This window comes from Trichosurus vulpecula, chromosome 1 (assembly GCF_011100635.1).
Source record: "Trichosurus vulpecula isolate mTriVul1 chromosome 1, mTriVul1.pri, whole genome shotgun sequence".
Taxonomy (NCBI): domain Eukaryota; kingdom Metazoa; phylum Chordata; class Mammalia; order Diprotodontia; family Phalangeridae; genus Trichosurus; species Trichosurus vulpecula.
In genome coordinates, this window is record NC_050573.1 from 199,042,249 (window position 1) to 199,058,235 (window position 15,987).

The following is a 15,987-nucleotide window of genomic DNA, read 5'->3' on the forward strand; positions in this document are numbered from 1 at the left end:
GTACTTCCAAGAGTAACTATGAAGTATTTTGTATTATTTGTGAATGGCCACATTGCTACTTTAGGCTCAGATATTGCCATTAAGAAAGTAATACAAGAAACTTAGCCAAGTAACTGTGGGACTCAAGGGACCCATCCTGTTATTTTACCCACTATAGATTAAAATGGGACAGCTAGTTGGTGAAGTGGCCTGTCAGGAACACTTATCTTCCTGAGTTCAAATCTATTCTCAGACACTTACTAGTTGTGTGACCGTGGGCAAGTCATTTAACCCTGTTTGCCCCAGTTTCCTCATCTGTAAAATGAGCTGGAGAAGGAAATGGCAACCTAACCCCTCCAGTATTTCTGCCATGAAAATGCCAAATGGGGTCACAAAGAATTGGACACAACAGAAAAACAACTTCAACAACATAGATTAAAATGGCCAATTTACTAATCTGATACTTTATTACAGATGCATATATATGTGTGTGTATGAGTGTATATATATATATATGCATTTATATATGTATATGCATTTATATATGTGTACACATATATGTGAGTATATGAGTGTATATGTATATATGTATATGTATTTATGTGTGTATACATATATATGTGAGCATATGAGTATATATGTATATGCATTTATATGTGCATACACACAAATACACATACATACACACTGAGCTAGATTCTTCCAACAGAAAAGCTATTCTCTGAGATCAAGGGTGGGTACAATTGTGGATTGCATTGATTCTTCTAACCCTATAGGGTGCTAGGTAACAATGCTCCAAACTCGCTTTGAAAATTGCCTGAAAATTGGGAAAATTGGCTTCTCTCTCTCTCTATTTCTTCTAGTCAGGACTGATGATTGAGGGGCCACCCTTCATTGTGGGGACTGGCTCATTCCCCTTGTTCAAAGATGGGTTGGTGTGATGACAAACAGGGTGAGAATTTTTGCTGTTTTTTGTTTTGGAGTGATTCTCAGCACTAAGGCATTCAAGGGCCTTTGAGTCTTGCCTTTGTCTCAACCAAGAGTCTTTGATTGAATCGGGAGTCGTTGATGACCTGCTTAAATCATGGGAAGGCCTAGGTCACACGGGTTTGAGTAGCATGGTTGTGTTGCCCTCTGACCCTGAAGAAGTGCATATATACTCTGAGGTTTGCATTTTGCTTGGGGCTCCCTCATTGGAAAAGTGTTGGTGTGGAGACTCTGGGTAACTGTTAAGGAGCCCCCTGACTTTGAAAACCCAGATGTTGGTGCTTCTCTCTCTGGTAACTGTGTATATATAGCTTTGGTCAGACAGATGGAAACCTGTCTGTTGATTTGTTTTATTTGCTCTGTTTATATTTTCTGTTTGTATTTGCTCTAAAGTTCAGGGTGCTGACTTTTCCCCCTGAACTAAGTGAATGATATATGTATGTTTAATTAAAGTGAGACTGTAAACCCCTTAAAGTTGCTTTCCTTAGGAAAGCAGATCAAAGAACCTGTGCTAGCAGCCTTCCTGTGTGCTGGTGTTATTGGCCTTATACAGCCACAGTAGCTGAAAGTAACATTGTTGTTACAGTTAGGAGGGTCCAGTTTGTCAGAAGGTCAAACTAGCAATAAGACAACAGAGACTGGGGGAACCATCCAAGTTCTAGGTCCTTCTGCTACATCTAGGTCCAGAGTTCCTCTAGGGTTCTTCCTCTGCTTTTGATGATGGTACTCCTGCAAGTGAGAGTTGAATATCTCAAAAATAAGATCATGAAGAGTCAGACACGACTGAAACAACTGAACAACCACAACAAATACAGGCATAGCCAAATATTTAGTCCACTATAGAGACAGAATATATAAGTAGTATAGTGGCAGTATCTAGCACAGTGCTTTGTACATATATTCCCTGGTATAGGAAACTCCTAGAGAAAGGATTCTCTCTACCAATGCAAATCAACAACTGTGCTGCAATTTACAGTCTTTGGGAGTTGTTTGAAGCATAGACATTCAATGATCTGCTCTGGATCTGACAGCTTATATGTGCCAGAAGGGACTGGAAACCAAGTCGTCCTGACTCCAAGGTCAAGTCTCTACCACTACGCTGTGCTGCCTTTCAGCCTTGTCCATCGATGTTCAGTTGTTTCATTCCTGGCTGATTCTTTGTGACCCCATTTGGGGTTTTCTCAGCAAAGACACTGGAGTGGTTTGCTGTTTCCTTCTCTACCTCATTTTATAGATGAAGAAACTGGGGCAAACAAAGTTAAGTGACTTGTCCAGCACCTGGACAAGTAAATATCTGACCTAGTAAGTATCTAAGGCCAGGTTTGAACTCAGGAAGATGAGTCTTCTTGGCTTCAGGGTCATCATTCTATTCACTCTGCCAGCTAGCTGCCCAAGCCTTGTCCATAGTTGAGTCAATAAATTGAACAGAGGTGAACTCTGCATTCTTTAAAAAACTAATGATAACATATTGATGTAATAAGACAAAGAAATGTATGAAAAAATACAGAGGCTGGCTGCGAGTCAGAATAGTAGAGAGTTCTCATAGCAGATGTGCCCAGAGTGGCTGCATGATCTTGGGCAAGTGGCTTTGTTTCTCTGGACCTCAATTTTCTTCTCTTTAGAATATAAATGTCTTGACAGTAGAAATTGTTTCATTCTCATATTTGTATTTGCAGTGCCTGACATATAGTAAGCACTTGGTAAATGCTTGTTGATTGATTTATTGAAGGGTGTTTATGTAGATCGCCTATACTGAGCTACATTTTATGTTTCTATGGAAAGGACACCAAGAGATAAAACAAGGAAAAATAAAGTACTTAGTCTCATAACACAATAGGAAAGAAAGTGTAGTGGAAAGAAAAGGATCATCCATGGAAATAAAACACATATACTCTCATTTTGAGGCAGCTTTCAAAAAGAGAAAGACCACTAGGCTTGAACACCGAATCTCTGGGTTTGAATACCAGCCCTGTCTCTAGCTTAACTGAGTAATTTAGAATAAAACAATTTCAATTTCCTTCCTCCTCAGTTTCCTTGTCTGGAAAATGAGGAGCTGGTCAGGGTACCACTAGCCTTTTAGCTTGTAAAGTGCTTTGAAAACTTAGCACACTATGTAAACAGGCACTGTTATAACAGGTGGTATGGGTAGTGCTCCTGTGTGTAAATTATTATGTGTAATATCATATAATAAATGTGTAAATTATTATGAACTGAACTAAGGCAATGCCATCTGAGTAATTGTGCTCAGCCTCACAGCTTTTGTCTTGCTTGAATCCTTGGGCTTCGACTAGCTGATCCTTCCCATGGGATAGAAAGCATCTATTTGAAGGCAGACTCATCTATTCTTCTTATTACTTTTTTTAATAGACCAAATGAGATCATATACGTAAAACACTCTGCAAACCTTGGAGAGTTATAGGAATGTTAACTTTTATTATTATTGTTGTTAATCATAATCTTCTCAATACAGACATTTCATCTAAATGGTATATCATTTGTTCTTAGGATACAAATAGATTGATAGGTAGAGAGATGATAGGTAAATATAGATATATCCTTAGGAAATATATACACACAAATATGTGCATATACACACACATATAAATATGAGCATATGTATGTTTGTGTGTATGCATGTAAATATTATGTAATATACACAATGCACATGTATATCTATTTCCATATGTGTAAATATATACACATACATATGCTTAAAAAGAGGGGTAAAGTATAAAGAGAGAAGAACTTGGAATCATAGAACCTGCTGCTATTACTACTACTACTACTGCCACCACCATCACCACCACCACCATCACCACCACTACTACTGTTTATACAGCACCTTAAAGTTTACCAAGCACTTTACAAATTTTATCTCGTTAGATCCTCACAGCAACACTGGGAGGTAGGCACCATTATTATCCCTATTTTCCAGATGAAGAAAAAGAGGTCGATAGAGGCTAGCTGACTTTCCCAGGGTCTCATAGCTAGTAAGTGTCTTAGGTGGGATCGTGCCAATCCCTTACTGTCTCTGGTCCTCACTACCATTATCTGTAAAATGAAAGAGATGGAGAATGTCTGAACTTGTGATCCTATTACATGGGTTAATACAAGCAAACTTCCAGCTCAGTGCATTGCTTTGAAGCAAGTGGATTGTATGCCCACTGTGATAAGGCAAAGGAATCCTGATTTTTTGAGAGGTTTTTATACATACATACCCTCCCTATTTGTATGTGGAAAATAGTGACTCTCCATGCCCTAACTTGAAATTTGCATCCCAATGTACCCCCAGCTGCCATATTTTGATCTTGATTGGGTAGAATTTTGTGCCATCTAAGCACCTGCCTGATGCAGAAGAGATCTGTAGGGAAACATGATGAGAGTACCTTTGACACAGAATAATAAGTCAATGTCGGAACTCAAACTTTCACATGACTCCAGTTGCTCAGCGCTCAAAGCCGTCACGGCAAACCTTGCTTGCCTGGCTTCACGAAGCTTTTGGCTGGTTGTTTCATCTTTGTTTTCCCCACCACCAGGCAATGCACAGAGCATTTGCCCTTCTTCCTTATGCATGTCTAAGACAGTGTCTCCCTGGTGCTGGTGAACTGGACAGGGGCCTGGCTGCTCTGTTCCTTTGAAGTATCCTCATGATCGATACTGATCGCCAGGCCAAATAGATCATGCAGTCATCTACACTGAGTGTTAAGAAGGCTGAAATGAATGGAGTGACTGCATCGTATCGTAGGCCATTCCTTTTAAATGTATGGACATGGCCCATGATGAGCCAATTCAGGTTAAAATATCTTAAGCAAATTCTCATAGGAGCCTAAGTTCAAAATTGATTTTTCTTCCGTGGAAATGATTACTTTCCTCTGGATTCATTCCAAGTCCTTCACAGTCATGAACTGGACACAATAGGCTAGTAAGAGTCTGCTCAGGGCAAGGTATAGTGGGATTCTTAACAGTTGTGACTGTATCCCAGGATTACATTCATCTTTGTAATAATAGTTTATCATTGCAGGTTAATGCACAACATATTGAAACTAATTAGAGGTACAAAGGACTTCAGCAATCACCTCCTTCAGCATCATAAAATCCCTAGCTTCCTTCCAAACTTAAACAGAAATTATATCTCCTATAGGAATTCTATCCTGGTTTCCCTCCCCCAAGGTTTAGTGTCTTCCTTTCTGAAATACACAAATAAATTAGGCCCATAATTACATATAAAGAAAACATAAAATGTATATTTACATATGTGTAATTTATTAATGTAAATGATGTATACATATATACACATGCACACATGTGTCTATAAATAAAATTTACTTTTCTGTACCTATATTGTTTTCCTTTAACTTTTTGAGGCAGACAGTATTTTGTTTTTGTCTGAATCTCCAGTGCCCAGCACAGGGGCTGGCACACAGGATCCTCTTAGTAAATGTTTATTGATTAGGTAAATGAGTCTAGTCCATTCTTTTCATTTTAAAGGTGAGGAAAATAAGCCTCAGAGAAAACATCAAGTTTGCTGCTGTATCTAAGCTAAAAGATGCATTACTCCCCTTCACATTTTCTCCTCTTCAGCCAAACTGCTCTATTGGCTGTTTACAATACACAACAGGCCTTTGCCTCAGCTGTCTCCCATACCTAGAACACTCTCTTGTCACATTTGCCTCTTGAAATCCCAAAATCCTGTCAGGGTTCAGCACAATTGTTGCCTCCTACATGAGGCCTTTCTTGCTTCTCCCACCTACTGTAAATCCTGTCCCCTCCTGATTTGTTATATTTCAATGAATCCTGCTCCTGTGACCTTGGCATAGTGCTCTGAGCCTCCCACAGGAATAGAAGACAGGCATGGCAGAATGCTGTACAAAGTGTTTCACTCGTTGAATAGAATTTATCTGTTAAAAAATAACAATACATATTACAACATTAAAACACAGCTATGAGCCCAAAGATTTACCTCAGTCTAGTCCAGGGGTGGAGAACCTGCAGGCCTGCTTCCAGGTTCTCCACCCCTGGTATAGGCCATCCCAAACAGGATCTAGCAATAGGTATTCCAGGAAAGAAACATCTCAGATGTTTTAGTTCCTCTTGCAAGAAGGCAAAAGAGGTTAAGAATTACAAAATTGTTCTCTGCAAATGTTCGATTCCCCATATCCCATAGAGCCACTCATTAGTTGAAGGTTTCAGAGACTCTGGATATGGGTTTCCTCCTCCAGGCATAGGGTATGGAATCAGAAGAACTCTCTCCTCCTAGCGCACACACGCATACACACACACACACACACACACACACGCACACGCTCACACACACGTAAGAGTTCCTTAAGTTTATGTTTTTCTGGTCAGCTTCCTGTCAGTATTAGGGACCTCCAATTCCTTGCTGGCCTGTTAGTTCACTGCTATTTGAGCAGAAGGAGAAAACTCAAAAGCAACTCTTGGCAAGGCTCTGACCTAAAGTCTTTGTTTCTGGCTGTCCAGTGGTAAGTTATACCTTTTTTTCTTAGAACCCCATAGTTTCCTTTGAAACTAACCTCAAGAACCATCTTTTACACAAAGTCTTTCCTGATCCCCAGGTACTAGTACTTTTGCCTGGAAAAAAGTGCCTTGTGTTTATTTTTATGCATTCCATTTGTGTATTTAATAGCCAGCATTGATATAGATCTTTGAGGTTTACAAAGCACCTTGCAGATTTTATCTCATTAGATCCTGACAACAAACCTGTGAGGAAGGTGCCATTACTATTCCCGTTTTAGAAATGAAGAAACTGAGCCTCAGAGAAGGGAAATGACTTTCCCAGGGCAAGGTCTGAGGTGGGATTCAAACTTCAGTCTTCCTGATGCTGTATCCAACACTATCCACTGTGCCACCTAGCTGGCTCACATAGGTGCATACACACATATGCACACATACATATATGTAAATACACACATATGTATTATATTTGCATACATTATATAAAGGAGCAGCTAGCCGGTGCAGTGGATAGAGCACTGGTCTTGGAATCAGGAAGACTCATCTTCCTGAGTTCAAATCTGGCCTCAGATGCATACTAGCTGTGTGACCTTGGGCAAGTCACTTAACCCTGTTTGCCTCTGTTTCCTATCTGTAAAATGAGCTGGAGAAGGAAATGGCAAACCTCCAAGAAAACCCAAACAGGGTCATGAAGATGGACATGACCAAAATGACTCAACACCACCACCACATTGTATACATGTATTACATTATATATGCATATATATACATGTGTGTATATATACATATTGAAACTTACACATATGTTTGTATATATATGTATACATACATACACATCTATCTATCAATCTATCTATCTATCTATCTTTCTTTCTCTCCATATTGTCTCTCCTGAGGGAATGTAAACTCCTTGAGGGCAGAGACTCCTTAATCTTTTGTTGTCACAGTGTTTCTCTTGTGCCCACTGTCAGAAAGACCCTGTCTGTTCAACTTGCCACTCCTCAGCTGCCCTACCATTCTTCAGTAGCCTGAGGTAATTGTGGCCTTCACTTCTCTAACATTGGTAAGGGTACTCATCTACTATGTTCTCCCATTTTGGAGGGGCATAGTAATTAGCACCCCTGTTGCATTTAACTATTTAACAACAGATTAGTTTTTTTAAAGGAATATTTACTTCAATGATAAAGTAAGAGCATACAAATATTTCTTCACAACAGCTCAGGCACTAATCCTTTTTAGATCACCTAAGTCTCTTGAGAAGGGGAGAGAGATTAGTCTCACAGTTTAATTCAACATTATAGCATTTATAGCATTAGACTCACTTTTATAGCATCAGACCCACCATGTCCAAAACCCAACTTGTCCTTTGCTCAGGACTATTGCTCCTCAAGGCTTCCCTGCTGAGCTGGTTATAACATCTGGTCTGGAATCTAGGCCTCCATTATCCCCATGGCTATAGCACATGGGACAGAGACTCTCCTCCCTGGAGCTAGTGCTGAAGAGGACATTTGAAACACCATAACCTCAAGCCCATTTCTTGGGGCTATTTGGCCTAATGGAGGAAAAGGAGACTCTCAGGCCTCTTCCCCACTTACTGTGTGGAGAATCAGCTACCACAATTCCAAGTTCTGAAAGCTCATAGCTTCTGTGAAGCAGGGGTCATCTACTGTGAGTGAATGAGTCAACTTCAAACTGTACTTCAATAAAAAAGAGTAACTGTGTTTATTTAGGTATGTTTCTGATATGCAGAGAATGGACAAATGCAGTTGCCAACCATGTGGTAGGCTAATGCATAATGTTCACATTAACATCAGTTATCTTTTATCCTGGGATCAGGACCCAGGCATCTTCCAGGTGGGTAACATCATTTTAGATGGTCTGGGCTTGTGCCAAATCTTTTTACCTTATCTTTGCATCTCTACTCCCTGACACATGGTTGTTATTTAGTCATTTTTCAGTTGTGTCTGACTCTTCCTGACCCCATTTGGCATTTTTTGGGCAAAGACACTGGGGTGGTTTGCTATTTCCTTCTCCAGATCATTTTACAAATGAGGAAAATGAGGCAAACATGGTTAAGTGACTTGCCCAGGGTTACATAGCTAGTAAGTGTCTGAGGCCAGATTTGAACTGAGGAAGATGAGCCTTCCTGACTCCAGGCCCAGCACTCATCCACTGCTAGGTGGGCGCATAGCTATCTAACCCTGGTTATACTCACCATCTTCTGGATATATATTTCTTACAAGAAAGGGAGCACCGTACCCATATGCATAGCAAAAAACAGCGTTGGTGAGAAAATCATTCAGACACAAAATGGACAGACATTGGAATGGCTGCAAATTACAGAGGAATAACCACTTCCCATTCATTTGTTCAGCCAACATTTCGGAGAGGGAGTCAAGTGTGCTATCCAAGAGATCTCGAGGGAATGATCAGAGTGAACAAGGTAGGCCCTGTCCACCCTGCAACACTTTGCTGAGACACCCTCACTGCTCTAAGGAGTCTCAAAGATGTTCATAGGCCATGGTTTCCTCCAGTAAAGCAGACAGACAGCCGGCAGATTAAGGAGCAGCTGCCTGTACACATGCCTATTTGAGCTGTGGGCTGGGTGCCCACATTACTGTTTGGGGAACAAGCTACCACTGTTCCAACCTCTTCTGAAAGCCCATAGCTTCTGTGAAGCCTTTCAGTAACCACTCCCACTCTAGGATTTCATCCTACAGTAACCATGACAGGATGAAGAGAGGAAAGAAAAGGGGTTTAAAGGAAGTAGAAAGAGCCCAATCATCCTATCAGCTGGTATATTTTGATGCTTCTCTGTTTGACTAATTTGGACTTTTAGCCCTTAGTCCTGCAGCGTGCCAAGCACATTGAGGATAACACAACACAGTCAATGATAGTTCCTCCAAATTCCTTTTTCACACGGGGAAAAGGAAGAGAACTGTGAATAAAAACTGAAACCAGTAAATGTTCCTTTTAATATTTGATTCACCCAAAGAAGCCTCAGTGATTATTCTCCTGTTCTCAAAGCAAACATATTCTCACCTCTCCCTCCCTCAGTTCTCCAAAAGACTAGACTCCTATGCTGGGAAGTGAGAATACACCCTTTTGAAATCATTTCAAGGCTGAAAATAAAAAGCATTTAGCAGAACAGAGCAGAGAATTCCTTTTAGTCTCTTTCTGTGGTTATAAAACTGAACCTTTGACAAAGTGAAATCTGTAGTCTTGAAGTGAACTGTCACTTACCTGTGATTCAGATCTGTTTGGTTACCAGAGATGTCTGCTTCTGGGGAATATTATATCTGGCAAGCCTTCCACACCAGTGATTCTTGAAAATACAGCCGTCAAGGAGTGAATGAAACTACACCAGGCTCAATAATTTTAACTGTATAGTTTCTTTTCAGGTTTGGAATGTCTATCCACTAAACTGAATACAAAGGTATATAAAAAAAATCTTCAAATTCTCAATCAATTCTTATGAGACTCAAAGGAACAAATTATTTTACATTAAACTATATATGTATTTTTAATAATAGCTATAGCTAATTTGAATTTTTATGCTTATTTTCAGGAAAGAATGGCCACAGAGCAAAACTTTGTACTTTAATTGGTCCTATTTTAATGTTTTTAAAATTAGTTTTATGGATAATTCCTTTTTATATTAGCATAATATTCCCACATATCCTTCCATCTCTCCTTCCTAGAAAGCCATCCTATATTTTTTTCTATGTAAATAAAAAAGAACTTGATCTTCATTTTTAGAAGGAAGGGAGGAAAAAACAAAGGGAGAAAGAAAAAAGGAAGGAAGAAGAAAGAGAATGGTAGAAAGAAAAGTAGAAGGGTAGACAGAAATACTGAAAGGAAGGAAGGAAGAGGAGAGGAGGAGAAAAGGAACAATGAAAGAAAGAGAAAGATAGAAAGAAAAGTATAAAGATAGAAAGACTGGAAGAAAGGATGGAAGGAAGAAAAAATAAAGAAAAAGGAAGGAATGAAGAAAGAAGGGTAGAAATAAAAGGAGAAAGACAGGAAGGATGGAAGGAAGGAAATAAGGAAAGAAAGGAAAGAAAATGAAAAAGGTAGAAAGGAAGGAAGGAAGAAAGAAAGAAGGAAAGAAAGGAAGGAAAGAGGGAAGGAAAGAGGGAAGAAAAGAAAAAAATGAGGAAGGAAGGAAGGATAAAAGAGAAAAAAGAGAAAGGAAGGAAGAAAGAAAAAGATAGAAAGAAGGGAAGAAAGAAAGGAAGGAAGAAGGAAAGAGAAAGGAAGAAATGAAGGGAGGAAGGAAGGAAGGAAAGAAGGAAGGAAGGATCAAGGCCTCTGTGCTGGTCCTTAGAGGGCACCTAATACTACTCCCTCTCAGAATTCTAGGAATAACTCTGAGGGACTATTGATCCCAGTACTACCATTGAAGATCCCCCATTAACAATGATCAGCCAGACTGAATTAGATTTTTACTCAAGATATTTATTAAGGTGGTATAGCAAGAGCATCTCAGATGGATGCGCTGACTACTACTGGTTCAATCTCTCTGAAAAGACCAAGGGAGTGGAATGGGGTGGGGGTGGGGGGGTCAAGAAAAAAGGAGAGTGCTTCTCTCCTCCCCTCCCCTTCTCCTTCTCAAAAATGTCACCCAATTCCTTGGCTCAAATTGTTGAACTAAAATCCTACTGACCAGGACTCCTCTACCTCTAGACTAGTTCAAGGCTCCACTGGCTTATCACCAAGAGTGAATGCTATTTTTATTCTTAGGCCCCTGGGTGTGTCTCATTATTTTAGCCAATTATGAGATGTTTCTTTCTTGCCTTCTGTCATCTGCCTTCATCTAATGGTCAAAACAGTATTACCCTCTCAAATTGATTAAAGACTGATTCATATCTAACTTTTATGTTTTTGATGGATTGAATCAATCGGGATAAACAGGGCCCTCTGCAAATATGCTAATTTGAGTGGGAGTGGAATCCCACACACATAGAAGGAAGGAAAAAAAATGGTTCTTCCTTTAAAACCAAGTACCTAAGTGTCAAATCTGAGTATTCATTTTTCATCTTTAAGCACCTCTGAGAAAATATTAATTTGACTAATTTCTTTCAAAATTCTTCAATAAAAACAATGATCCTTTTGTGCCTTGTGTCTATCCACCATCAATCTATCAATCTATTTATCCATCTGTACAGGTATCATTCTATGCCTTGTCTCAGCATAATTATGATATTTTATTTCATACTCTGAAATGTGAGCAAAAGAAGAGGGAAACTGAGGCAAATATGCAGATAATATCAGGGAGGAAAATAACCCTGTCACAATTTTTTAGATGTTTTAAATGAAAGCGCTGTTTTAGGTCTGCCTTGTTTGCATGTTTGATGGAGTTCTTTATTTAAATTGTGTATTTGACATTAGCTGTGTATTTAAATCATTTGGGCCTCAGTTTCTTGATCTGAAAAATGTGAATAATACTTGCACTTCATGTCTCAATGTTAATAGAATCAGAGCATAATAATAGCTAGCATTTGTATATACAAATGAGAAAAAAGAATTGAGGTTTGCTAAATATTTCACAAACATCTCATTTGATCCTCATAACAACCCTGGAAGAAAGATACATTATTCACATTTTACAGATGATGAAACCGAGGTAGATAGTCATTAAGTTACTAGCCCAGGGTCACATAGCTAGTAAGTGTCTGAGGCTGGCTTTGAACCTAGGTCCTCTTGATTCCAGGCTGTGCACTCCATCCACTGGGTCATCTAGCCTCCAGCATACATAAAGTCAGTATTGTTTTTACTTTCTTTTGATAGCATAAAACTTGCTTGTCTATTAAAATCATAAACTTTTCCAGTGAAGAAGTATTATTGGCATAATCATCATTATTACTGTCATCATCATCACAGCTCAAAATTTGTCAAATAAGCATTTATTATAATAATGAAAAAAGCCCGGCATAATGAATATAGTTCTGGGATGGTGTTAGGAAGAACTGAGTTTATGTTTGACTTAGACATTCTAGATGTGGCTCTGGGCAAGTCATTTTTTCCTTATTGGTTGGACTGGATGTTCTGTAAGGTTCCTTCCTGTTCCAAATCTGTGATCTTATGACTTCTGTGGGCCTCAAGAAATTCCCTAAGACATTTACAAAATCATAGATGATTGTTATTTCACACACCTAGGAGTTGCCTACATTGATAGAATCATATACCTTTTGATTATTCTCCTGGTCCTCCAACTGTGTGCCATGCAGAAAACTCATGGGGGCACCAAAGGATATTTTAAATTTTTGAGAGAAACATAGTAGATGCCTATTCACTGCTAAGTACAAAAGCTCCTCCAATCTTAATTCCATGTGCAATGCCACATCTTTGTGAAGCTGGGTTTTTCATGGTTGCTGTAATAGAAACAAGGGTGGTGCAAAAAGTCAATGTGGAACAGGAAAGGAAGATGGCAGCATCTAGTCTGATTTGAAGAGAAGTTGAACAATGCCCAACAGGTGTACATATCCAATTAGGAAGTAATTGTGATTATTTGAGAATGAAATAAGTTTAAATTGAAAGAACATTTTTTCTTTCCATTTATGTGTATGATTAGATGCTAATGACTTGGCACAGTTCTGCCTCACTTAAATCCAATTCACTTGCAAGTCAAGAAATCAGCCTCCTGATGTCCTTGGTCCTCATTGAGAATGAAGAACAAACAACAACAATCATTTTTTCAAATGACTAGTGAATTATCAGGTCATAAATATTTATTAAATGGTTTGGACCTAAATACCTAATAAATGGAGCTGCTAGGTATTTCTCTTGGCTTAAGCAATACCATGAAAAAAAATTACTGAGACACTAAAAGTTTGGTGAATTGAGAAAGTTTGGGAACCTTTGACTTATCCTATAAGAATAATTATCGGAGGGGGCAGCTAGGTAGCACAGTGAGTAGAGCACCGGCCCTGGAGTCAGGAGGACCTGAGTTCAAATCCGGCCTCAGACACTTGACACATGTACTAGCTGTGTGACCTTGGGCAAGTCACTTAACCCCAACTGCCCTGCCAAAAAAATTTAAAGAAAAAAAAGAAGGAAGAAGAGTAATCAGAGCTTATACTCAGACAACTTATGAAGTGCTTTATATACACTCTATAGCATCAAGAGGATGGTGTATTGCATGGCTAAATCAAATAGAAAGCAGGAACTTCCATTTTAACACTGAATTGAAGTAGTTTATGTACCTGGGGCAGCTAGGTGGCACAGTGGATAGAGTGCTGGGCCTGGAATCAGGAAGACTCATCTTCCTGAGTTTAAATTGGGCCTCAGACACTGATTAGCTGTGTGACCCTGGGCAAGTCACTTAATCCTGTTTGTCTCAGTTTCCTCATCTGTACAATGATCTTGAGCAGGAAACTGCAAGCTGCTCCAGCATCTTTGCCAAGAAAACACCAAATGGGGTCATGAGGAGCCAGACATGACGGAAAGTGACTGAACACTACCACCACCATGTCCATGTTACAGAGTACAAACTGTGGCTTTTATCTACATTTGTTCTCTCCATCACCTTGGTAGGTTAGACCTTCTCTAGGTGTTCATATCTGTGAATGACTAGACAGTTGTGATGTGTCTTACGATGGTGTGGTGGTAACCCTCACCTCCCATAGGACATTTGAGTGTGACACATACTCTTTATTCTACCAAGCAGGTAAGACATCCCACTTACAGACTTTCCTTAGAAAGTCCCTTTTCCATGTTCTACTCAGAGAGTTTGAGAGGAAAGGGCAACTTTAAAAGCGATGAGAAGAAGGATTACTTTTTTTGAAACTTGTTCATTTTTGTAAGTCTGTCAAAAGAACAGTAATATTCAACAGAGCCTATTTTTTAAAGTTCTTATATTATTTGATATTATTAACATAAAATCATACAAGTCAGAAAAGAGATAGTGGATAATGAGCTGGCCTTTGAGTCAGGAAACCCTGGTTTCAAATCCTACCTTTGACCTGTGTTGTCTGCGTCACCCTTAGTAAGTCACTGAACAGATCAGTGAACCCAGACAGCTCTCTAAAGCTATCCATTTTCAGGAATAGAGGGAGTTTCCTTATCAGGATTTCCCTTGGCCAGTGAAATCGTAAGCCCAGGCCCTCTTCTCTAACTCCCAAATTATAGTAGACAGTTAAAGATCAGTTAATAAGATTATACTGCATGAATTCTGCCAATTTTATTTAAAGTGAGGGACTTTGCCACAGGGAAATTTGAAAACCACTGGTTTGGTTAATTTTTACCTTTCTCAAAAATGCGGATGAATAATTTAGTTCGTTGGTACAGGAGCTGAACAAAATCCTCCGGCATTATTCAGAGGGACTCATGGAACATTGTGGTTCTAATCACTGCTTCTAGTAGTGTAGATACATGTAGCAAGCCCGGGCTTTTAGGGGCCCTGAAATGATTTATCGGCCTCCTATTGACCAGGCAAGTGAGAGGTGCTGATTAGTTCTATAGACCCCAACTTCCTTTTCCCAGTAGTTGACCAATGATCTGTTTGTTTCATGGTATATAGACTTATTGATTATAGCCAAGAAGAATTAGAGAAAGGTGGATTGGAATCATTAGGGAAGGATTTTCAGAGGAGCTTGAACTCAACTCAGCCTTGAAAACTACAGGAAAGTGGAGAGGCATGAGGGAGGGCACCTCTGGTAGGAGAAACAGCACAGGCAAGTGAGATGAAGTCAGAAGTTAATAGCCTAGATTGGAGGTGTGTATCACATATAAGACATTGGCAGAAGGCTAGAGAGAAGTTCCTGATCATGTAGGATAGAAGTAATATAATAAAAGTGACATTTTGAGAAAATTAGCTTGACTTCAGTGTGTCATATGAATTGAAGAGAGGAGATATTGGAGGCAATAACAACTAGGAGTTATTACTTATATGAGGTGATGAGAGCCTGGACCAGGGCATTGGTAAGAATGGAAGGAATGGACAAATTATAGAGACAGTGTAAAATAAATCCCCAGGTCTTAAAGACTGGTTAGATATGAGAGGCAAAGAAGAAAGACTTCAAGATCAATAAAGCATTTATTAAGTGCTTATCATGTGCCAGACACTATGGTAAGCATTATGCATACATATACAAGTGAAAAAGACAGTTTCTGTCCTCAAAGGGCTTACATTCTTTTTTTAAAATTAAGTTTCACTTTCTTCATTTATCCAGCCTTTTTCTATGTCTCATCTCCTATACCCACAGGAAGGAAGGAAGGAAGGAAGGAAGAAAGAAAGAAAGAAAGAAAGAAAGAAAGAAAGAAAGAAAGAAGAGAAAGAAGGAAGGAAGGAAGGAAGAAAGAAAGAAAGAAAGAAAAAGAAGAGAAAGAAGGAAGGAAGGAAGGAAGAAAGGGAAGAAGGAAGGAAGGAAGGAGGAAAGGAAAGAAGGAAGGGAGGGAGGGAAAGAGATAGAGAGGGAGGGAGGAGGGAAAGAAAGAAGGGAGAAAAGAAAGAATGGAATGAAGAAGGGAGAAAGGGAAGGATGAAGGAGAGAAGATGAAGAAGAGAGAGGGAGGGAGGGAGATAAAAAGAAAGAAAGGGAGGAG